The sequence below is a fragment of the Choloepus didactylus genome, chromosome 1 (assembly GCF_015220235.1).
Source record: "Choloepus didactylus isolate mChoDid1 chromosome 1, mChoDid1.pri, whole genome shotgun sequence".
Classification (NCBI taxonomy): domain Eukaryota; kingdom Metazoa; phylum Chordata; class Mammalia; order Pilosa; family Megalonychidae; genus Choloepus; species Choloepus didactylus.
The window spans coordinates 99,917,181-99,943,338 of record NC_051307.1 but is presented as its reverse complement, the minus strand read 5'-3'; the positions used below and the strand labels follow the sequence as shown (position 1 = coordinate 99,943,338).

General features: G+C 37.4%; 1 pseudogene; it reads right to left on the bottom strand.

Annotated features, from left to right (window-relative positions):
• The window catches only part of LOC119518855, a 172,993-nt pseudogene extending 149,340 nt beyond the window's left edge, over positions 1-23,653 (bottom strand).
• Positions 23,654-26,158: the final 2,505 nt, after the last annotated feature.

Sequence of the window (26,158 nt, the reverse complement as noted above, 5' to 3'; positions counted from 1 at the left end):
AATGATGCTGATGCAGCAGTTTTGGAAGAAGCTCCTACTCCATTGCAATTATGTCCTAGTTTATTCTTATTAAGATCAATTTACATAACTTATTTTAAATAATTTATGCCTCATTGGCACCAGCAGAGCAGAACTGTTTACATGCTGCTCTGAAAAAGTTCACAGCAACTGTATCTTTTTCTTTCTTTTAAAATAAGCCACTTATTTAATATCTCTTCCAAGTTTTGCTTGGAAGGCTTTATGGATGGGGCCATATTGCATTTGATCCATCATTCTCAGATGCTGCAAAAATTTATAACTCTCTGGCTGGACAAATAGCCATCCTGTATCAGGCCACAGGACCACTGGGGAATCAGAAAGAAAGAAAGGGCCATTAGATTGTGGCTGCAGTGGGCTGGCCATTGTTAGAGGCTGTGTGAGCTGCTACTGAGGAAGCTTTAGCAGCAAAGGTGGCCGTAAGCCACCTGGGAGGTAAATTAAAGCTAGAAAAAGATATGAGGCTAGCACAAGTGGGATTGAAAGATGCTCTGGATAAATGTTTAGAAATATTGGCATACCAGCACAGTAGAGTAAGAGGGCATAAGCTGCACAAAGGGGAAGTTAGGCATACCCTAGCTTCCCCTGACTGGAGCCGTAAAGTGTGGGACCCTGTTGATTCCTCATCAAAAGATGATGAGCCCCTGTCTGGGAAATTGATACTAAGGAAACTAGGCATATTCAACCTCTGTTCCAATAAAGGGTTAAAGCAGAGGAAGTTCAGCACCCTGATCCCCCATGGAGGAAAAAAGTGGGGCAGTAGCAGTAGCTTCTAATCAGAAGGTGCTCATTTCATCCTGGGAGTTTTTTCCCCAGCCGAATTAAGAGATATTAGTAACCAATATTGACAAAAACCTAGAGAGCCATTAGCAAATGTTTGCTCTTGCTTCATTTTGTGTTAAACCTTGCTAATATGTTATTTAGAATATTTTTAGATTTTTTTTTTTATTGAAGGAAAAGGAAGTTGTTTTTTCCTAAATGACTGGTGGTATCAGAATAAAAAGTAGGGGATATAGAACAAAACCTGAATAAATATAGAAAGTTGCAGAAAGTTGGTAGAAAGGAAAATTCATTTCTGTAATCAAGGTTGAGAAAATGGTAAAAACTAGATATAAAATGAAGCAGAATGCCTGGTAGTGTTATCCTTCAGCTATTTTAGCCCAGGCAGTACTTGTGCTAAATGATAAAACTCATTAACCTGGCCATAGCACTATTTCCTAATAGGTTTATTATCTCTCTGTACCAGTGTATTATTACTATGTTTATTGTATTGTTGTTGTGAATTATAGATGTAAAGTCTGTCCTATGGTAATGCAAACTGCTGTGCAGGGGTGGATTGTGGCAACCCATGGCCTGAGCAAAACAGGCCTGCAGATCTTTGGTGCACAGCAGTCTGCATGACCTAGGCAGCTAACTGTTTAACCTATTGTCTTTCTAAGCCAGTAAAGAAAAAAAAAGGTAAATTGACCTTAAAATGTAACTTTATGAAAGCAGGCAGGAAGTGAGAGACTCTTAGTCTCACAAAAAGAACAAAATGTAATTGTTCAATTGTTATTCTAGTCCTTCCTGCACCACCCCCCAGGTCAAAGTGACCTGTTCCTGCATCTAGGCTCCCCCCACCCTTAGGAGGGCCTTTGTCTTAAACCTTATAAAAGGCTTTCTGCCCTTTTTGCATTGCTCAGTCATCTTCCCTGCGAAAGTGATGCCTGCCAGCCTGAGAGAGCTGCCATGATCTCTCTACAACTTCTCACCCTGTAAGTCAGCCCTGAATAAAGGTTCATGTATCAGAAAATACTCATTGTCTTCTTTGGCCTCTGGACTGGCACGGCCCTCTTGGGCTGTGACAGTCATCATTCTCTGTTCTACACTCTTACACAGGAGGCATGCTTATTATTGTTACTTATGGGTCTGCCTTTTCTTCACTACATTGATTTAATTATGTTTGTGCCTTCCATAGTAACCAGACCATTGTTACATAAATTGTTGCTCCTCAATAAGTGCCTATTTTATGAGTAAAAATGAGAAAAAATCTCATACTTCTAAGATATGACTTATTACCTTGAATCTCAAATAGTCTGATTGATTTCCCTCTGATTTCCCTCTGTTTTTATTAGTGAGATTTAGGAGGGATTAATGGTGATGATATTGGGTGCTTTCTTGGCAGGTAGGCTACAGTATGGTTTTCCACTCATTAATTCTTACCCTTTGCACTTCCATTAGATAGGACCACATATCTAGAATAAAAGGCAAAAGTATTTGATCAGTGCTGGCAAATTGATCTCCTGCAGTCCTTTTAAATGTATGGCAGCCTCTGGCAAATAAACTACAACTACTTACTATTTCCCCAGCCTATCATGTTGACCTGCCACTCTGTGCCTTTGTACTTGCCATTAATAACTCTGGATGGCATGCCTTCCTCTTCCTGTCTTCTAGTTTTTCTATTTTGAGACTCAGCTTATCTCACCTTCTATGCAAAGTCCTCCCTAATGCCCTAGAATTAAAGAGCAGTATCTTCTTTGGTGCTATCAGAGCACTCTGAAGGTACCTCTGTTATAAAACTGTTTCACTGTGAATTTCCCTCAGAGAGGAACTGTATTTTCTTTCTCTCTGTAATACCAGGGCCTTGCCTAGGGTCTGCCGGACCATTCATACTCAGCAACTACTTAGTAAAGTAATGAAGTTTGTTAACAGACAGGGTTGATAACTGCATATGCAAAGCACCTTACTAGGCACTGATTGAGAGCAAAGCAACTCAAACTAGACAAAGTACTGTAAATGCTTACATTAGGGGGAGAAAATGTGGGAGAGCAGAAAGAGTAATTTGAGTAGGAACCTGAGCTGTGTCTCAGAAGATGAGAATTTCCATAGACACAGAAGCAGTGGAGGTGGGTGGAAGGCCTTTCCAGGCTGAGGGAACAGCAGGATATTACAGGAAGCTTTCATGAACTGAACTAAAAGTAAACTCTATTAAATGTAAATAAAACTGCATGGCTTTAAATGAAACTGCAAAATGGAGTAAAGTGAATTAAAACTAAAGACAGCACTCTGAGAGCCCAAATGTGCCTAGTGTAGTCTGAAATTAACCTAATGTATAAGAAATGCAGACAGGTTGTCAGAAAAAAACTGAATAGCTTTGAGAGGGCTTGCCTTAACCTTTCATTTAAAACAATAAGTAATTTGGCATGCAATTACCCTTTAGCACTAACTTACATAATTTATTATTCCGATAATTCAGAGTCACTTTTAGAGCTTAATTTGAATATCTGCATTGGAAATTATGATGCATGCATTACTCTACATTTCTTTTCAAAGCCCATTGTTCTAGTTTGGTAATGCTGCTGAAAAGGAAAACACCAGAAATGGATTGGCTTTTATAAAAGGGAGTTTATTTGGTTGCACAGTTACAGTCTTAAGGCCATAAAGTGTCCAAGGTAAGGCATCTACAATAGGGTACCTTCACTGGAGGATGGCCAATGGCATCCGGAAAACCTCTGTTAGCTGGAAAGGTACGTGTCTGGCTTCTGCTCCAAAGTTCTGGTTTCAAAATGGCTTTCTCCCAGGACATTCCTCTCTAGGCTGCAGTTCCTCAAAAATGTCACTCTCAGTTGCTCTTCATGTGTTTGTCCTCTCTTAGCTTCTCCGGAGCAAAAGTCTGCTTTCAACAGCCATCTTCAAACTGTCTCTCATCTGCAGCCACACTCTCAGCTTCTGTACATTCTTCAAAGTGTCCCTCTTGGCTGTAGCAAGTTCACTCCTTCTGTCTAAGCTTATATAGTGTGCCAGTGATCAAGACCCATGCTGAATGAGTGGGGCCACGCCTCTATGGAAATTTTCTCATGAGTTATCACCCAAAATTAGGTGGATCACATCTCCATGGAAACACTCAAAAGATTCCAATCCAATCAGCACTAATATAACTGCCCACACAAGACTACATCAAAGATAGTGGCACTTTGGGGGACATAATACATTCAAACCAGCACACCCATCTGAGGTAGATGCCTATGTGAAGGGTAGGATGGAGCCTACTCCTTATTCTGGAATTTAAGCTTAACTGAGACCCTTTCGAGTTGCCCTGGATTCCTGGAGAAGCATGCCAAGGCCAGGAAGCATCATAAACTGTAGGTCAAGCTGTGAAGAGCAGAAGAGTGTTTCTGTTGGACTATACAGGAAAGACAGGTTTGCTTCCTGTGTCAGCTCCAGAATGCCATGCCCAAGTTCTTTCATGAAAATGGCATTAAAAACCCCATGGAAATTGTAGGTGAATGTGATTGAAAGGGGTTGTTTAGAGTCATGTAGGTCACCAAAAGGAAAGCTAGAGATCTAAATATGGGATTGTATAACACAATGAACCTTGAGGATACATTGTTTAAGATTAAAACTACTAATATAAATAAGTTCTTTCATGAACTAGTAAAAATATATACTTGTACAAAGAGTTAATAACGGATGGGTATATGGGGAAAAACATGTATTACAAACTATGGACTACAGTTAACAGTAATATCTTAATATCCTTTCATCAGCAGTAACAAGTGTACCACACCAATACTAGGGGATACGCAATGGGGGAAATAAAGTGTATGGGGTGTTTGGGGTTTTCTTTTTTTATGTCTATCTGTTATTTTTCTTTTTAGAGCAGTGAAAATGGTTTAAGGTTGAATGTGATGATGTTTGCACAACTAGGGGATGACATTGTGAAACACTGATTGTATACTTTGGATGGACTAAGTAGTATGCTAATATATCTCAATAAAATTTGCAGGAAAAAAAAAAAAAACTCATGGATACTCTGGTGAGGTGGGTGACCTCTGGCACTTTTGCTGAAATACCATCACTCAGAGCTTTCCAGTAGTGAAAGGAAATGGGAGCCTTTGAAAGAGGAAACCATGTGTGTAGTGAGGGGGAATGGGGCGAGAGGTGTCTGATAGTTACTGACATATGGATGTACCAGAAATGATTGGCATTCTGTTTGGCAGGGACCCAGTGGAGGAACTGCAGAGAAGGTCCTAGAACATGCAGATGGCAGGGTGGAGCTTTAAAATATTTGCATATGGAGATTATGCGAGGAAAGGCTAGGAGTCAGTGGAGTGACTGAATTGAGAGGTGGAACTATAAAACACTGGAACAAGAGCTAAGCACAGGAGCAGCCTCAACAACTGTGTCCAAGTACACACTGTGTGCCGAAATTTGCTACCAATAAAATGCCACAATTATAGAATGATTTGTTTTATAATAACAGATTTTAGGTTATTTTCTTTGAAGAAAATCATTTTCACAAATTAGTATTCCAATAGGGTTTCTAGAATGGAAGAGAGGCTGTACAATTATACCTGGATTACAGCTTTTATCGACATAAAAAGTGTGATCCCCAGGCCACGGCATCAGCATCACCTGAGAACTTGTTAAAATAGGTAGACCTAATGAATCAGAAACTTCAGGAATTGGGCCTAGTAATGTGTTCTAACAAGCCCTTCAGGTGATCCTGGGGCACACTATAAAGTTTGAAAAACCACTGATCTAGATTAAGTCTATAGTAATGGCCTAATGTGGATGTACTCAATATGTGTATGCTAACAAAGTGCTTTTATGAATTCTATGGTATATGAATATATCCTAATAAAATATGCAGGAAAAAAAACCATGGATACTCTGTTGGGAGGTGACCTCTGTCACTTCTGCTGAAATACTTTCACTCAGAGCTTTCCAGTAATGAAAGGAGATAGGAGCTATTTGAAAGAGAAAAGAATACATGTGTGTGGTGAGGAGGGGTGGGTTGTAGTAATTAGAATTTGAAACACTCTCAGCATTGTTTCTTTGAAAACTTGATTTGTGCTTCTTTTAAAACTGTGGATCAACCCAGATAGATATCCTCCTTTTGTGTTAATAATGGAAGTCCACTGCTCTTTTCTTTGCTGAAGTGAGCCATGGAGGATACGAGGAGGAACAGAGCAATCAAGATTTCTTGGACCACTATCCCACTGAAAACTAGAAAAGCAGTTTACCATTAATTAGCCTGAAGGCATTGGAGGCCCAGATTTTATGGATCAGCTCCTTAGTCAACTCCAGAGACACAGAACTTAGATGTCCAGGGGAAGATATTGCTAAGAAGTAACGACTGTACTTTTTATGTGAAACTTCCAATACAAGGTCTTAAAATGATCTGATTAAAAAGAAATTCTTTCTGGCAAGCCTGGGACTTACCTCAAGTGTAAAACCATTTTTTTCCTATCTAAGCAACTGCACAAGCCAAAGTCTAATTATGAACAATGAAAAATACTATGGCCTGAAAATCTGAACTTGCAAGCATACCTGTGTTTGTGTAAGCAGTAATACACAATAGCAATCACACTTAAAATGCCATCAAATTTTCCTGTGGGGGTACTGTGCTAAATGAAGTCAAAGGCTAAATGAATCTAGTCCCCAAGAGTTCCAAATAATTGAAAAACCTGCAGTGTATCACTGCATTTAGAAAATGGCTATTTTTGAATTTACCTATTGAAATTCTCCTGCCTGTGTGCATGTAAATCCCATTAAAGTTCAGAGATGTTGCACATACAATCATTGAGAGATATACAGCCCCCTAATGTTTCTTCTAATGAGCTCTGACTCAGCAGGTTGGGACTAATAATTACATGGCCCAGAATCTGTATTAGATTGCTTCCTCTGTTTATGACTACCTAGAAATTGCACAACACAGTATATACCTTCTGTTTGAAAATGAGGACAGGAATATTTTTGCAGACTTAAATATAAACATGAAGCTAAATTCCTAGCCCAGTAATGGTCAAAGGATATGAACAAATAATTCCAGCAAAAGTGAAAAATAAATAGTAAGTCAATATTCCAAGTAAAATTAAACTAAACTTTAATAGCAATAATATTATACATGCCTTTTAATAACAGAAAATGAAATGAAATCAAATACAGGTAAGGCTATAGAGATACGACCACATCATTCTTTTTGCTGTGTAAATTTTATTGAAATCTGGTATAATTTATGGGGAATATTCTGGAATTATTGCAATAAAAAACCACAAAATATTTTATGTTTTCTCATCTAGAAATCCACCATTAGTAATTTGTCCTAAAGAAGTGATTTAAAAAAATTAAAAAGTTATGGACAAATATGTATATTTGACAGCACTTCTGCTGTATCTTCTTAATGCAACCAAGCCATTTTTTATTCTATGCTTCCTTTGAAGTATAGTAAAGTGTATAAATCATGAATATAAAGTGCAATTAATCTTTTATAAACTGAACACATCTGTAGTGTGCACCCAGATCAAAGCACACGACATGAGCAGCACCTGATAAGCCCTTCCAGTGACTGCACTACACAAAGTGAACAACCATGTTGACTTCCAGCACAAATGAGTGGTGCATGTTTTTAACTTTATATAAATGGAATCATAGAGTATGTAACATTTTACATTTTGCTTCCTTTGCTCCACATTTTGTTTGTGAGACTCATCTGTATTGTTGTATAAAATTGTGATCATCCTTTTCATGATTATCTAATATTCTATTACATGAATATAAAACAATAATGATGGATATTTCAAAAGAGAGTGAGCATCCATGTTCATTTTTAAAGTACATGTACATTTCTGTTGGATACATATTAGGTATAGAATTCATATGGATTAAATGTTACAAACAGTCAACAAATTCTGTGTTTACTTCTAAAATCTTTATTGGTTATATTTACATTTAAATTCATAATTTATATAAGCTAATATTTGTATATGACAGAGTAGAGGTCAAATATTTTACACATGAATCTACAATTGCCTTACAATTCTTTGCTGTTTGAATTCCATATAAATTTTAGAATCAGCTTTTAATTCCCCCTCTCTTAAAAAATAACTTCTTGGATTCTGATTGGTATTAGATTTTTAACTGATAGATCAATTTGGGGTGCATTGACATTTTTATACATTATGTCTTCCAATCCTTGAACATGGTATTTTGCTACATTTCTTAAGGTGTTCTTTCATTTTTGTCAATAATATTTTATAGTTTTCTGGTAAAAGTCTTTCACATTCTTTGTTAGCTATATTACTAAGTATTTTTATGCTATATAAATAGTATACTTTTTTAAAAATTTCATTTTCTATTTGCTTGCTGCTTTTATGCTTAAACACAGTTAACTTTATTGAATTTATGTCCAGTCACGTTACTACACTCACTTATTAATTCTGACACTTAGTGTGCTGGTCTGTGTATATTATTTCCCTCAGAAAAAGTCATATCCTTTAATGCAATCTTGTGGGGCATATATATTAGTGTTGATTAGGTTGGAACCTATTGATTGAGTGTCTCCATGGAGATGTGACTCAATCAACTGTGAGCAAGAACTTTGACTGGATAACTTCCATGGAGGTGTTACCTTACCCATTCAGGGTGAGTCTGAATTAAATCACTGGAGCCATGTAAAGAGTCCACAGACAGAAGGTGCAAAAAAGAGCAACTGAGAGTGACATCTTGAAGAGCAGCTACTGCTGAGAGACATTTTGAAGATGGTCGTTGAAAGCTGCAGCTTACAGAGACATTTTGGAGAATGCAATCTAGGAGCAAGCAGATGCCTAGAGAGGAAATGCCTGGGAGAAAGCCATTTTGAAACCAGAACTCCAGAGCAGATGCCAGCCACATGCCTTCCTAGCTAAAAGAGGTTTTCCAGATGCCATTGGCCATCCTTCAGTGAAGGGACCCTAATGTTGATGCCTTACCTTGGACACTTTATGGCCTTAAGACTGTAACTTTGTAACCAAATAAACCCCCTTTTATAAAAGCCAATCCATTTCTGGTGTTTTGCAACACAGCAGTATTAACAAACCTGAACACTTAGTTTGTAGATTGTTTAGATCTCTACACACAAAATCATGTCATCTACAAATAGTGACAATTATTTTCTCCTTTTCTATGTTTATGCCTTTTATTTCTTTTTCTAGTTATATATTTACCTCTGGTAAAGTGTTGAAAAGTGATGCCTGTTGAGGCATTACCACTTCATAAGAAAAGTTTTCAATAATTCACCATTAATATAATGTGGGTTTTATGGTAATATTAAAATCCCCTTTATCAAATTAATGAAATTTCTTTTTGTCAAGAAGAAAAGTTTTCAATAATTCACCATTAATATAATGTGTGTTTTATGGTAATATTAAAATATGCTTTACAAAATTAATGAAATTATTTTTTGTCAAAATTTATTTATCAAACTTACACATTATTTTCTTCCAATAATATGTGTGATACTTTTGAGAATGAAATATGTAGTGTAATTTATCCTTTGGCAGGTTTCAAAATCTATAGGGAAAAAAAGAAAAACTAAAGTGAACAAAATTTATGAATTTATGACATTATGAAGGTAAAATTTTTTCTTATACTCTATTGTCAGTATCTCTTAGCATCCTAGAGAACAAATGTTCCTCCTTATTCCTGTTAGATGTAATTTAAAAACACTTCAATTGTACCAAAAATGGTATTTTGTTCATAACTTTTCTAATTTTTATTATTGGAACATTTTTCCAACATGTTTTAGTTTAGTAAGCATTGAAATAAGGATACCAATTCATTGACTATATTTTTAATACAACAAAATAGCAAAATTTATTTTCCCTACAAATGTGGCAAATAAATCTACTTGAAGAAGGTAAAGGAATATCTATCCATGTAAGATATTCAGTCAAACATTCTGAAGTCATGGAGACAAAATATTTGCAGTTTAGACATCTTTTAAAAATTGAAAAACAGGCATACTGCATATCATTGTGTCACAGATATATTCTAAATTAATTATTACCATGAGATTTAGGATTTTTTTCCCTCTGGAGTAATTCAAAACTAAGTGTTGACCAGAATATAAACTTGCTCTGTTGGTTTCTTTTTATGTACTTCATAATCTATCATTTAAAGCAAATGACTTGAATTTCAATGAAATTCCAATTTGCTTTGACCTTAACCCTGGTGATTTTCAAAATTACCTTGGCTTAATGCCAGTCTGAAAATGCTCATTAAGTGACAGATTTTCCTGCTCAGCAACATTAAGAGTAAAAAGAATCATTTGTTGATAGATTTTAGATCATGAAGGGACTACAGATCTTTTTCTAGTCCAGATGCCTTCATTTTTCTTAATTTTACAGATGAAGTTACAAAGGTTAAGAAAGACTGACAAAGTTCTTCCAAGTCACAAAACTTATAAAAATTTTGATAAAAATTAGTACTTTGGTAGCATCAACATTTGGTTTCCAAAAGCCTACAATAGGTTGAGAACAGCCTTTTGGCTTTAAGTTTCAAAACTCTACAATTCCCATATTTAAAGTTAAGTAATGGTGTGAATGTTTACTGCAATCCCAGATTCAGGACTTGAACGATAACTACAGCTCCTAGTGACCCTCTTGGCCTTTGACTTTTCACGTCACAGTCCACCATTTCCCTTTGTCCGACTTTGCTAGGGCTGCTATGATAAATACCCCCTCAGTGGGCTGGTTTAAACAGTGGAATTTATTGTCTCACAGAGAAGTCCAACATCAAGGTATTGGCAAGTCTTGCTTTCTCCCAGCATCTGTAGCATTCTGGCAATTCTTCATCATATGGCTCTCTCTCTTTACTTGTGTCTGCTCCTCTGATTTCCTCTGACCTCTGGCTTCTGGCTTCTACTGACTGACTGTATCCAAATTTCCTTTGCTTATTAGGACTCCAGTCTTATGGATTAATGCCCCTTCTGACTCAATTTGGCCTCATCTACATAAGATGTTCGAAGATCCTATTCACAAATGAGTCCACACCTTAATTAATAATAGCATCCTCAAAGGTTCTATTTACAAATAGGTTCACATCCACAGGAACTCGGATTAATATGTGAACGTGTTTTTCTTTTTCTTTTTTCTTTTTTTTTTTTTTTTTTTGTGGGGTGAGGGCAGGATTCAATCCCCAACACTCCTCATTCTTTCTGAGGGATCTCTGTTCTCTTGGATGGGTAAGTAACCCTTGGAAAATCAGGTACTCTCTGCAAGCAGAAACACAGATGGGAGATGTTTTACACCTGTTTGTCAGGAGAGGTATTTTGTGATTGAGATTCAAGTTATGTAACTTCATAAGACCGAATCACCATTATATACCACTCTAGAAAACATTAAATACGTACTATAGTTGCATGTGCAATATTATTTAGGGGAAGTTATGTGTAGTAAAATTATTTTTCTTTTATTTATATTTATTTATTTTCATTGCATTGCTAGATCATAATTTTCTAGGTTACCCTTGCTTTGTTATAATTTTTTCATTTCACAAAGTAAATGCCTCTTGGGGTCACATAAACTAAAACATATGAAACAATATAAAATTTTTGGAATACATTTTTATATTGGTCATTCCAGACCCAAAAATATCAGAATATATATACTATGTGGCATAATTCAAAGAATATAATTAGCTATGTAGAAGTTTTTATTTAATTGACTATCATTTTAAGTTGGCAATTATTAAAGCCTATTGAAAGATAGGCAAAATTATATGGTTGGCCTAATGGCTGATAAAAATTAGGCTACCCTAAAAATTTCACTGCTGTAAGGCCATGAAATAATACCTATAAAAGTTTTCATGGAGAGAAATTGTGACCCGAGAATGTTAGCCCCCCTATACAGTTATTAATGCAGGGGAGAAAATGGAAAAAAATAAAATATAAACATATAAGTATCCTGAAATATAATTTTTCCCAAATGTTTTCATTAGAAACTACTGAAACAGAAACTTAACTAAAGCAAGAGAAAAATTTAGAAATAATACAAAAAAAATTTTTTAAAGAAAATAGTTGATGGTGAGCAGAGAAGTCATTCAGCTATAAGATGAGAGCTGGAACAACTGTTGGAGTTACATCTGTATATAACCACATATAAATATAGATAAATATAATTATTAATAGTTGAAAAATGGTTGAAGGACAAGTTGGAAGGTAATGTAAGTGCTCTGATTTCCTTCCTTTTTATAAATAGGATTCAAAATATTTCTGTTAGTATAAATATATTCATAGGTAAACACAAAGGCTCAAAAGTTATTTATTAGAGTAATTACGTTTATAGGTAAACACTAGATACACTGAAAATGCATATATATGTGCACACATATACTGATAAAATTAATTAAAATCGTGTGGTAGAGGGGGAGATAGGAAGAAGGAAATGTGGAAAGAAATGATGGATCTTAAACATACTGAAAAAAATAATAAAATCCAAACGTCCAAGCCCCATTTCTATTCTAATTCAATTATGTAATTATAAAATAATCTTTCTAATTTATCTTCTTCCTTTACTTAATTTTAACAAAATATTTATCCATTCCCATGTTAACAGTATATTCAATCTATAACAGTAGCAGCCTGCCTTTTACATATGTAGATTTCAAGATGTACTGTCTTAACTTGATTGGGAAAAAAGAATTTTGAAATTTTAATTATTTATAGACAAAAATGATGGTTTTTAAGAAGAAAGAATTTTGATGGGATATAAGATAATCAGTAGATCAAACATAAGTATTTGAATATTTTAGTACATATTAAAATAGAACATTTCAATAGGAATCTTTCTGCTATTCATCCACATTAACAGGACTAGCCAGTTGATTTAATACTGAAAAATTTTTCCTACTGAAGTGGTGTCCAACATTTTTCATGAAACAGAAGTTTGCAGCATACAATGATTAGGATTAGAGAAATACTCTGAAACAAGTTTCACACAACCAAACTATTCTTACATGTTTCTCCACACTGCTCTCTTCACCTGTTGTGATGGCTTGGAATTATGTACCCCAGAAAAACACATTCTTAAACTTAATCCACTCCCATGAGTGTAAATCCATTGTAAATAGGACCTTTGGTTGCAGTTGCTTCAGTTATGGTGTGGCCCAACTGGATCAGGATGGGTCTTAAGCCTATTATGGAAGCCTTATAGAGACAGCCACAGAGAAAGAAGTCACGGGGAGCAGCCAGAGACGGGATGTCAATGGAACCTGGAAGAGAAAGGAGAAGATGCTGCCATATTTATATCCATAGACAGAAAAGCCAAGGGACCCCAAAGACTGCGGACAGCCAGAAGACACTGACCCCAGGAGGAAGCAACCCTTCTAGCTTTTGAAATGAGCCAATAAATTCCTGTTGTTAAGCCAACCCATGTTATGCTGTTTGTTTTAGCAGCTAGGAAATTAATAACACTCACTATCAGAGTAATTCTAATTTGGGCACTTATCGAACTCTCTTCAAATAGAATTATGTTCATATGATCATATTCAAATACAGAAAAAGCTGGAAGTTTGTCAGTAAAACCAACCGTCAAAGTTACGTGAAATCCAAATTCAGGACTATAAAACATAGACTTTCAACTTTACTTATCATCAGATGCTCTGGTGATTCTTTAAGCAATGTGCTGGATTTTTCATTAAACAATATATCTGAGGTTGATTATTTTAATTCATTTTCCAAGAATCTAAACATAATTAAAAGTTACCACAACAGATAACTTTGTGGTCATTCTGTGTTTACTTAACCTCAATCATGTCATTATGTGGAAAGACAAACATCTTTGGAATTCCTTGAACCTGATAATCTCTATCTGTGTAACATTACCTTTCAGACAATCCAATGCAGTTCATAGTACATCAAAAGTATTTTTTTAGGGGGCAGGCATAAAATAAAAACTTTACAACATTCCTAGAAAAGATAATTATTGAACGACTGATATGGATGTTAGGATACTTGCTAAAGTTTTCCTATTTTTATTGGATACTTAAAAAAAATTCTTCACTGATAGCAATATTTGTTAATTGATCTTTAACAATTAACTCTCTTCTGCAGTGGTCTTGCAAATTACCTTATATAAAGATAATAAAATATTGATCAATCAAATGCCAAGGGATAAAGGCAACAAAGGTGCCAATTTTTGCAAATGTGCAATGTAAATTCTATCCACTGACCAAACCTAGATTTTGTGGCTTATAAATGAAAACTGTTTGTTTGTATACACAGAATAACTATAATGAAAGATATTGTTTAAAGTGGTAATGTTGTCATGGGTATTTTAAAGCCTTTTAAAAATTGATTAATTCTGCCCAGAAATTTTGGAAGCTGTGATGCACAAGTAAACTTGTAAGTAAACTTGACTACAAATCTGGTTATAAAAAAAGAAATTATAGGAGAAAATAATTGCAAATCATGTATTTGATAAGGCTCTAGAATCCAGAATATATTATCCAGAGCTATTACTACTCCATACTATAAAGAAATATAACCCAATTTTTAAAAACAGGCATAGGATTTGAATAATTTCTCCAAAGAAGAAATGCAAGCAACCAATAAGCACATGAGAAGATGATAAAAATCTGTAGTCATCAGGGAAATGCAAATCAAAACCACAAGTAGATATAATTTCACACCCACTAGAATGACTATAACAAAAAAGATGGACAATAACAAATGCTGGCAAGGATGTGGAGAAATTAAAACCCTCATACATTGTTAGTGAGATTGTAAAATGGTGCAGCCACCTTGGAAAACAGTTTAGTACCTCTTCAAAATGATAAACAGAGGTATCATATGACCCATCAATTCTACTTCCTTTAAGCATATACTCAAGATAACTGAAAACATATGTCCACATAAAAGCTGTATGCAATTGTTCATACACCACTGTTCGTAATAGCCTCAGTGTGGAAACACTCCAAATGTCCATCAACCGATGAATGGATAAACAAAGTGTGGTATATCCATGCAATGGAATATTGTTCAGTCATAAAAAGAGAATGAAGTACTGATATATGAAACAATATGGATGGACCTTGAAAATATTATGCTAAATGAAATAAGTAGACAAGAAAATTCATATACTATTTTATTCCATTTATATGAAATGTCCAGAATAGGCAAATCCCTACAGACAGAGAACAGATTAGAGTTTGCCAGGGGCTGGGAAGAAAGGGTGAATGGGGAGAATCTGCCAGTAGCTATGGAGTTTCTTTCTGGGATAATGAAATTTTTCCAGGATTAGATAGTGGTAGTTGCACAACTTTGTGAATATAAAAGCTACTGAATTGTACACTTCAAAGGTGTGAATATGTATATATAAGAATTACATCTCAATAAAAATCATTAAAAGTGACTATAAGGTTATCTTAGAAATAATGAAAATGTATGAAAAAATTCCATGTAAACAACAAACCTAACCCATAAAACCTGTCTACTGAAGCAGAGGTGGTAAGAAAACCTTATAATTAAGGAGCCTTGTCTGATGTTTCTTCTGAAAAGGGAATAAATCCATAACTCTGCTTCATCTTGGCAGGAAGTCCCAGTTAACTGAACTAAAATTGGCATAGGAATAGAATTTATTGATCTTTTATATTAAATGTTCATTATATTTTCCATCTTTGGCAAATAAATAGTGGACTTAGTTTTTCACTGATGCCAACTAAGAAGTAAATGTTTATTCTCATTTTCAAATGCACTCAAATTGGGAACATTCAGCTAAGTAGTAATAACAAATCAGATTATGGCTAATTAAAGTGTTAAGGCTCTCTACAAAGTCATCCTTACAGTAATGTGTACGGCTTCTGCAGCAATTCAATTTTTGTGATGCACTAAATTAGCTGTGGCATGATGGTCCTGTAGCAGTTTATGCTGGATTTTCCAGTATGCTCATGGTTTGTGTGGAGCTAAAACACTAGCAGATAATGTTAGGTAATCCCCTGAACAAAAGTGTCCAGACTGGGACATGATAGGAAACTTGAAATATTTCTTACAACAGTCCCTTCTACTTACCTATACTTTGTGTGTGTGTGTGTGCGTGTGTGTGTGTGTTGTGTGTTTTAATGTAATGTTTTCTTTTATTTAAAAGATCATTCACATGTATCTCTAGAAAATTGTAGGAAAATATAAAAATAGGAATAAAAGTGCTGGAGAAAACATGGAGAGAGGGATGTACTATTTAATGTTGGTGAGGAGGCAGAATGGTGTAGCCTTTCTGAAGATCAGTGTGGTGGTTCCACAAGAAGCTAAGTATGTGGGTGCCATACGGTCCTGCAACCTCATTATGGGTATGTACTTGGAAGACCTGAGAACAGAGACATGGATAGACATTTGCACACCAGTGTTTGTGGAGGCAATATTCATGATTTGCAGTGGGTGGAGGTGGCCTAAGGGTACATTGAGTGAGGAACAGACTGGTGAACAGTGATGTATGCATACAATGGAATATTGAACAACTATGAGAAGGAGTAAAGCTGCAAGACATGCAGCAAGGTGAATGGATCTTGTAGACAGCAGTATGAGTGAATTATGCCAGAAACAAAGGCAAACACTATAAGGCCTCACCAATGTGGACTAAATACAATGTGTAAATTCAGAATTGAATCTTAGAGTACAGCCTAACAGAGAAATGAATATTGTGATGGTCCCTAGATTGTAAGCTCTTACAGCAGTCACATCTATTACTGAATTGTAATGGCTGTCTCCAGATTCTGAGATGCTTATCCCTTGTGTATAACCTGATTGATCCTGGGAACTTTGGGTATCTGTGTGACACCCGAAACTCAGAGCTAAAGCTCAGCAGATATGAATGTCAGTATTAGGACATACAGCAACTGTTAAAAAAAGCTGAAAAAGAGTCCAGACTTCAATCAGAGATATGAATGAAGCAGATCTGGTTAGGCCTACAGCAAATTGGGCCAAAGAATAATTCCAGTTTTCTAATGCTGCCAGAATGCAAAACACTGGAAATGGATTGGCTTTTATAAAAGGGGGGTTATTTGGTTACACAGTTACAGTCTTAAGGCCATAAAGTGTCCAAGGTAACACATCAACCATCAGGTACCTTCACTGGAGGATGGCCAATCATGTCTGGAAAACTTCAGTAAGCTGGGAAGGCATGTGGCTGGAATCTGCTCTGGAGTTCTGGTTTCAAAATGGCTTTCTCCCAGGACATTCCTCTCTAGGCTACAGTTCCTCAAAAATATCACTCTTAGTTGCTCTTGGGTTGTTTTCCCTCTCTTAGCTTCTCCGGAGCAAAAGTCTGCTTTCAACAGCCATCTTCAAACTATCTCTCATCTGCAGCTCCTCTCTCAGCTCCTGTGCATGCTTCAAAGTGTCCCTCTTGGCTGTAGCAAACTTGTTCCTTCTGTCTGAGCTTATATAGTGCCCTAGTAAACTCATCAAGGCTCATGCTGAATGGGTGGGGCCACATCTCCATGGAAATTATCCAATGAAAGATCTCACCCACAGTTGAGTTATCACAACTCCAAGGAAATAATCAAAGAAATACAATCTAATCAACACTAATACATCTGCCCACACAAGATTGCATCAAAGATAATGGCATTCTGGGAGACATAACACATCCAAACTGGTACAATGATACTGACTGTGTTTTAAAAATTTCAACTTCTGTGTGAGCCCAAGGAAAGAGATGTTTGTTTGGTGCAGGATCTATATTTTCTGTACAATAAACAATTTAACTTGTATAGTCAACTTGTTCAAACACCATAATTATGTAGAGCTTTGAATAGGAAGTGAGATCTGGTAAGGTTGTACAGGTTAGTGTGAAATAGCAACAAATCCCAAAGTAATTTGGGCAGAGAATAAAAATATATATGCAAGGCCCCCCTGAGGAGCTGGGGGAAAATGCAGAAGTGTTGGACTTCCTCATCTAGGTTGTTGCTGATGTTCTCACAAATATTGAGGACTGATGATTTGGTATGCTGAGCTCTCTATCTTGGGGCTTGCTCTTATGAAGCTTGTTGCTGCAAAGAAGAGGCTAAACTTGCTGATAATTGTGCCTAAGAATCTCCCTCTGAGTACCTCTTTGTCGCTTAGATGTGGCCCTCTCTCTCTAGCTGAGCCAACTCTGCAGGTAACTCCCTGCCATGCCCCCTACATGGGACCTGACTCCCAGGGGTGTAAAACTCCCTGGCAATGCAGGATATGACTCCCCGGAGATGAATCTGGACCCAGCATCATGGGTTTGAGAACATCTTCTTGACCAAAACAGGGATGCAAAATGAAACAAAATAAAGTTTCAGTGATTGAGAGATTTCAAATGGAGTCGAGAGGTCATTCTGGTGGGCATTCTTGTGCACTATATAGATATCCCTTTTTAGGTTTTAGTGTATTGGAATAGCTAGAAGTAAATACCTGAAACTATCGAACAGCAGCCCAGTAGCCTTGACTCTTGAAGACGATTGTATAATAATGTAGCTTGCAAGGGGTGATGGTGCAATTGTGAAAACTTTGTGAATCACACTCCCTTTATCCAGTGTATGGCTGGATAAGTAGAAAAATGGGGGCAAAAACTAAATGAAAAATAAGGTTGGATGGGGGGGTGACTTGGGTGCTCTTTTTTTTACATATATTTTTTATTACTAGTTTTATTCTTTCTGGTGTAAGGAAAATGTTCAAAAAATAGATTGGGGTGATGAATGCACAACTATAAGATGGTACTGTGAACAGTTGATTGTACACCATAGATGACTGTATGGTATGTGAATATACCTCAGTAAAATTGAATTTAAAAAAAAAAAAAAAAGATCATTCACAAAATACCGTATCCATAGGTTTACTTTTTGTCATGTAGCTGAATGTGTTAAGTGTTTGGAATTCCATTTTTACATTTAAACATCAACTAGATTGCCCAGAAGTTTCAGATGAATTTGTTTTGTTCTTAATCTTTTCCAAACTGAAGATGTAATTAGGTCATCCAAAAGCATCAGGTTTGATTACAACTACATAATGCATGTCTTCCTTAAATTAGGTATTGGTGTTACACAAATGGTTGTTATCTCAGAAGCAGAAAAGACAGGTGGAAGGAAAGAAAGGAGTGAGAGTTCTGTAAATTGCTGATCTCTTGTGATAAAGACAGAGTAAGAGAAGGCAAGGATAACAGGTTAGCAGTTAACTATTATCAACACACAGGGCACCATGCCAGTAGGCGGTCACTCAGCCCTCTGGCATACAGGAGGGGTCCTCTTTTCCCCAGCCAGCTGTTCTCTAGTTTCTCCAGCTGCTGTAGTTTCTCCAGCTGCTGGCAGACCCTGAATTGTTCCCCATGGGACAAGCTGGGACTCAAGTGTTAAAAGAATTTTTAATTTGTTCACACGTAGGCAGTTCAAGCTCAAAAGCTATTGCCTATTCCCAACCCCAGGTAAGGGGTGACCACTGTACCAAAGACACTGCAGCAAATCTAGTAACTCAGAGTCAGCTACAAGTTATTTTAAGGTCCCTAACAGTTCTGCATAGTAAAATTTTCAATTCATCAAGTGAAATAAAGTGCCAGATTCTAGGCCCATTTTCATGATACATTTAAGGGATGGTAGGAAGCATAGTATCTCATTGTTACTTATACTAGGGAAAGATAAACACAAAGTAGAGATGCAAATACACAGACAACATGAGTTTGAAAAAAAGCAATGTCAGTGCTTTAAAGTGAGCCCAGCATAACTCCTCCTCCTCCTCCTCCTCCTCCACCACCACCACCACTCAATCCTGCAAAGCATCTTTTCCCCACAGAAATGAAATGAAATGGCAATCTGCTACATCTAGCCAGATTGAAGAACCCTCTGACACATATGGTCAAAGGAGTTAACTAGTTTGGAATTGGTCTTGAAAGAGCTCTAAAAAAACCTGAACACATCAGTGCACTTGATTTATCTTCTATGTGAACTCCCTGCCAACATTTCACAAGACTCTTTAGGTTTCACTGCTTGAAATGTGAGCCCATTCTGCTTGAACAATCCATTTGGGGAGGGTCTAGGTAATGGAGACAGGACTATCTATAAATGGGGGGGACAGGACAGAATTTTCAAGATATCATAGATATTTATGGTTGATTTGAAGACAAAGTGCCTCAAATTCTGTATGTGATTATAGCTGAATAAAAACAAGATGCTATTTAATTTGTCAGTGACTTCATCTCTTTTTTTTTTTTTTCTTGGAAGCCACAGCAATTACAGAATTCAAAATGCAGGTCCAAAGAGAAGCACTGAGGAAAGTCAAAGGAAATGACTGGAATCTGGCCAGTATGTCTAAAGTAAAAAGGAGAAAGTAAGGAGAAAAATGAAGAAGTACATGTGGTAGCTGCCTTGATTCCTCTACAGAAATCCATGTGCTGTATGGAAAATGAGGAGCAGGAAGGAAAAAGGACAGAAGGAAAAATGGGAAAGGGGTGATAGGAAAAAAAAAAGACCCAAACAGGCATAAGATAGATACAGCAAAGCCAAGAATGTACTAAAAATTACTAGTTAACAGGTGACATGCACTCATAAGCTCCATGTTTCTCTTGTGAGAAAGGAGGACAAATGTCAGGTGTGGGAATGGTAACTACAGGAGAGCCATCCTAGGGCATAACCAGGCTGCAGTCTTGCTCTACCCAAAGCCCCCAACCCCACCCCTGACCCCAACACACATACACCCCAACATACACACACCATTCCCTGCTCTTGCATGCTCTTTGTGAACTACTTCCTCTCTGGAGCTGGCTACCCCAGAAATAACAGGGTTGGGATTGGCTACTTGATTGAGATGGTTGCAACCATTCAAGGATTAAGCCAGTCATGGTTTCTGTGCTCTTTCCTCCTATGTTGCTTCTCTGAAACCCATGTTGAACCCACGAAGGGGCAGGCTGTCTCTAAAATGACTCCTCATTGGAGGGCCTGTTTGCCGATGGCCTGGGCCACTCCCTCCCCTGCCTCCCAAGAAGTCATCCCTGATGCTGGAATTGAAGTCTTCCTGGGAATCCCATCCACCTCATCCACCTCTAGATTCTCAAGAGACACCCATTCCTCTGTTATTTGATCCAGCTTTCTTGAATCCAAAGCCATTTGTCACAGCCTGAGGGGCCTTTGCCAGTCAAAAGACCAAAGAAGATGCTGAGCATTTTCTGAAACATGAACTTTATTTGGGGCTTACTCACAGGGAGGCAGAAATCAGCAGAAATCAAACAGCTTTTTTCTCACGGGGAGGGAACAGCTTTCACAGGGAAGTTGGCTGCACAATTGAAAAAGGATAGCAAGCTAGTTATAAGGGTTTAAGATAAAGGCATTCCTAAAGGTGGGAGAGCATCCTATGACATGGGGGATAAGAATTATAGGATGGGGCTTTGTAAACAACCACAGGAGTGATAACACTTGGGGGCCAGGAAGCAGGTAGACTAGATTGACATTCTTGCTCTTTCATGAGACCAAGAGTTTCCCACCTCCTACTTATTTCCCATTTAAAATTATAATTTACCCTTTTTCTCTTTACTGGTTTACAAAGATGATAAACATTAGCTGCCTAGGTCACAAAGACTGCTGTGCACCAAGCTCCACAGGCCTGTTTTGTTCACGCCAGGGGCTGCCACACCATTTTTATCTTGTTTTCTCCTTCTGCAATGTCTACATGCAGTGACCCATCAGCCATCAGAGCACCATCATATATCAAAACTTCCTGAAGGGAATCCACCTCAACAAATTCTACATAGCAGAATCCTTTAAATTTGCCTGTGGCTTTGTCGCTGACTAGCCATATACTCTTTATGCTGAGAACCTTAAAGATAGCATCGATATCACCCTGAACCATACTAAAAGGTAGATTTCCTAAATATGCTGTGTATGGGTGATCTCTGGGCAGCTCCACCTGGCTCCAGGAATCCTGGTCACCAGCACTGCTGCGGGACTCTCTGCCGCCTACAAAACTGCAGTGGGCCCAATCATCGTGGGTATCAAAGTCCGCAATTTGCCTTCTCTATCAGGAGAGACCTTATCTATACTTTTAAAACAATCCAATCTCTACATTGGTACCTGAGTTTTCTTTCTGAAATACAAATCTGATCATTGAAGTATAAATGCAGAACAGCTATTATGCAGAGAAGGTTATGCGCTGTACTTGTTTTCAGTTCCTACCCCAGTAGATTCCTAGTCTCATGGCACCAGACTCCTTCTCTTCTGAAAGGTTCCTTTTTTTCCTTTTTACCCATTCAGGCTTAAGGCTAACTTCCCTGCCTGTGAAGCCCTTGGGTGGGCTGGTCTGGCAAGGAAAATGGTAAACTGTGGGCAAAGGCATTGCCTTAGGCCCTCTAGTTCTCTGATTCTATTCCTTTAATGAATACATGTCTTTTTGCCTTATGGAGATGGTAAATTCTAATATTTTTGAACTTATTGGGGAGAAAACTGCTTAGGATTCTAGGCCAGATAAAGGAAACTGTGTGATATAGTTTAGCTCAATAGTGTACTGGTGTGTGGGGTCCAAGGCCTAGCTAATAAGTATGTGTGTACTTACTGGCTTTTTTTCCTTTGTACTTTTCTTTCCCTCACAGGCCTTAAAGGGTAGAGCTGAATATGTGTATCCCTAGCACTCCTTCCTTAATAGTATTTAAATACTTATGATCATCACAGTAGTGTGTCCTAATCTCACTCAGCCTCTAACACACGTGCTTTGTGTTAATGTTCTTCCTCTCCTCAGTCCTACTGGAAAACACTTCTTCCTTCTTTAATGTAATTTTCTCTGGGAAGCTTCCCAGGAAAAATTAATCATTTCTCAGCAGCCTATACAAAGCCACATTTTAGCTTACATTTTGACGATTTGCTTACACAGTTGTCTGTTGTACTTAACCTCAGGTTCCTTGAAGAAAAGGAGTCACATACATACTAACCCAGTGAATTTCACAGAGCACGCAATTAGAACATGCTTATCAAAAGAAGACTGCATTCTAAATAGGTTTGATTAAAGTGAACATTTAAGGGAAAATAAGAGTTGATTGAATGCTTGAGATTTATTGAGCCCAATTTCTATGCATAGCATTGCAACCAGATATATGCAAGAGATAGGCTTTCTAAAATACAAACTTCTATTTGCTTGTCAAGATCTATCCCCTTTTTAATTTTAAAGCCTATCTCCCACTACGCTTCTATATGCAAGACATATGAGAGTATTTCCTTTCCCAGTATAGAAAGTTTTGCCTCTGTGAATTTGTTCAAGATTCCTCTTAAAATGACAAAATTTATGCACACTTAGGGCATCTCAAAAACATTCTGGAGGGGGGTGGGGCAAGATGGCAGAGTGATGAGGCATGGAATTTAGTCTGTCCTCTAGGGCAGCTGGTAATTACCCAGGAACAGTATGAAACAGTGTTTTCAGGGTCTCCAGTGACCAATCACACATTGTACACAAGTTTGGAACTGGAGAAAAAGGTGAGATCACAGCAAACTTTGAATGTTCCCCTGACCAGGGGCCTGTGCCCCTCCCCACCCTGCAGACTGTCATGCAGCTGGCTCCCTGAAAGGAAAAAAACAACAACACACAATGATCTGCTGAGGGCAAGAAGGGGGACTCAACCCAGCCTCAAATGCACAATTAATTAACTAATTTTTGGAGCTGGGGGTGCTAAACAAGGGCTGAGATCTGAGAAGGGGGGGGCACATAAAAGCAGACACACATTCCCTGGCTCCTAAAACGCTCTCTCTTTTTTTTTTTTTTTTATCTTACATTTTGTCCCTTCTCCTTTCTCACTGATACCTTATCTTTTTGTACTTCAATAGCCCCCAGCAGAGGCATAATTGAAGCTGTTGGAGAGTACTTATCAGACAACAGCCCAAACTGCATCTTTAAACACTCTATTCTGACACTGAAAAATTATCCAGTCTGGGGAAAGGCTTTTAAAAGGGACTTCTTTCTTTTCTTTTTTTTAAATTGAAAAGTAACATGTGTTTGTTTTCTATCAGACAGCCCACATTGAAGGTCTAGGCTGGTCTTGAGGGGAAACAGAGTACCCAGAACTTCTTTGAATTCCAGATTCACTTCTGAAGAAAGTCTCCACCCCAATCTTTAATTGGCAACTCAGGCTGACCAAGGAATTAAGCTGGAGTTGCCCCAAAGAGGAGAGGGGAGAAGGGAATAGTGCCCCTAGGACATAACTGGAGTTCCTAGGGGGGGAAGTGGAAGGAGGTCCAGCTCAATTGGCAGCCCTCCTTCTGGGAACCCCAGGGGCTGGAATTCAATTCCAGCTTCAGTCCACCATGCTCCTGACAGGCACAGAGTCTGCAGAGAATTAAAGGCACTCTACCTCCTTACACTGGTGGGGGAATGGTGGGCTGGCAAGTGAGACCTGCTGGACCAGATAGGAAAAGTACCAAGTCTATAGGCCTCACAGGAGGGTCTCATTCCCAGGGAAACTCCATATCCTCCTCATGAGACCTGGGCCTCTCTAGACTGGGAAAACTTGACTGGGGTCGACCATATCTCAGGAGACCCTCACACAAAAAGGCTACATAAAGGCAGGGCAAGAAACAGAAAAAAACAGAAGAGAAAAACTATGATCAACTACATAGAACTTAAGTAAGAGGCCTAGAATAAGCTGAACTAAACACTGAAAGTTAGAGAACAAAGCCAAGCAAAAAGAAAACCCTAGTTAGAAGAGTGAAAATGAGCTCCAGAATAAACTAATCAGGAAAGTCAGATGGCTAGAGAGCTCAAGATAATGAACCATACTAGGAAACACAAAAATATGGACCAGCCAAAGGAACAAATTAATAGTTCAACCAAGATACACAAGTTGAGGCAACTAATGCTAAATCAATTCAATGAACTGAAGGAAGAACTAATTAAAGATGTTCAAACAAATCTTGTAAATCCATTCAAAAATCAAGGCAATGAACTGAGGGAAGATAAAGCAAAAGAGATGAAGGCTATGACGATAACACTGGATGACTATAAAGAAGAAGGCATAAACTTGAGAAAACAAATTGTATAATTTATGGGAATGAAGGGCATAATGGAGGAGATGAAAAAGACAATGGAGGGCTACAACAGTAGATTTGAACAGGCAGAAGAAAGGATCAGTGAATTGGAAGACTAGACATCTGACTTCACACATGTGAAAGAAAAAATAGTGAAAAGAATGGAAAAATATGAGCAGGGTCTTAGGGAGCTGAGTGACAACATGAAACAAACAAACATATGTGTTATTTGTGTCCCAGAGGGAGAAGAGAGGGGGAAAGGGGCAGAAAGAATAATAGAAGAAATAATCACTGAAAATTTCCCAACTCTTATGAAAGACAGAAAATTAGAGATTCAAGAAGTACAGCACACACCAAAGAGAATAGATCCCAATAGACGTACTCCAAGACACTTACTGATCGGATTGCCCAATGTCAAAGACAAAGAGAGAATTCTGAAAGCAGCAAGAGAAAAGCAATCCATCACATACAATGGAAGCTTGATAAGACTATGCACAGATTTCTCCACAGAAACCATGGAGGTGAGAAGACAGTGGTATAATATATTTAAGATGCTGAAAGAGAAGAACTGCCAACCAAGAATTCTATACCTGGCAAAACCATCCTTCAAAAATGAGGGAGAGATTAATATATTTTCAGACAAACAGACACTGAGAGAGTTTGTGAATAAGAGACTGGCGCTACAAGAAATACAAAAGACAGTGCTACAGGCTGATAAGAAAAGGCAGGAGAAAGAGGTATGGAGAAGAGTGTAGAAATGAAGATTATCAGGAAGGGTAAAAAGAGAGAAGAAAAATAAGACATGACATATAAATCCAAAAGACAAAATGGTAGAAGAAAGTACTGCCCTTACAGTAATAACACTAAATGTTAATGGATTAAACTCCCCAATAAAAAGACACACACTGGCAGAATGAGATAAAAAAACAAGACTCATCTATATGCTGTCTAAAAGAAACTCACTTTAGACACAAGGAAAAAATAAGCTGAAAGTGAAAGGTTGGAAAAAGATATTTCATGCAAACAGCAACCAGGAAAAAGCAAGAGTAGCTATATTAATGTCAGACAAAATAGACTTCAGAAGTAAAGTAATTAAAAGAGACAAAGAAGGACACTATATATTAATAAAATGGTCAATTCATCAATAAAACATAACAGTCATAAATATTTATGCACCAAGCCAGAGTGTCCCAAAATTCATGAGGAAAACACTGAGAACACTGAAAGGAGAAGCAGATAACTCCATAAGAATAGCTGGAGACTTCAATACACCACTCTCATCAATAGATACAACATCTAGACAGAGGATCAATAAGAAAACAGAAATTTTGATTTGTATGATATATGAACTAGACAGACATTTTAGAACACT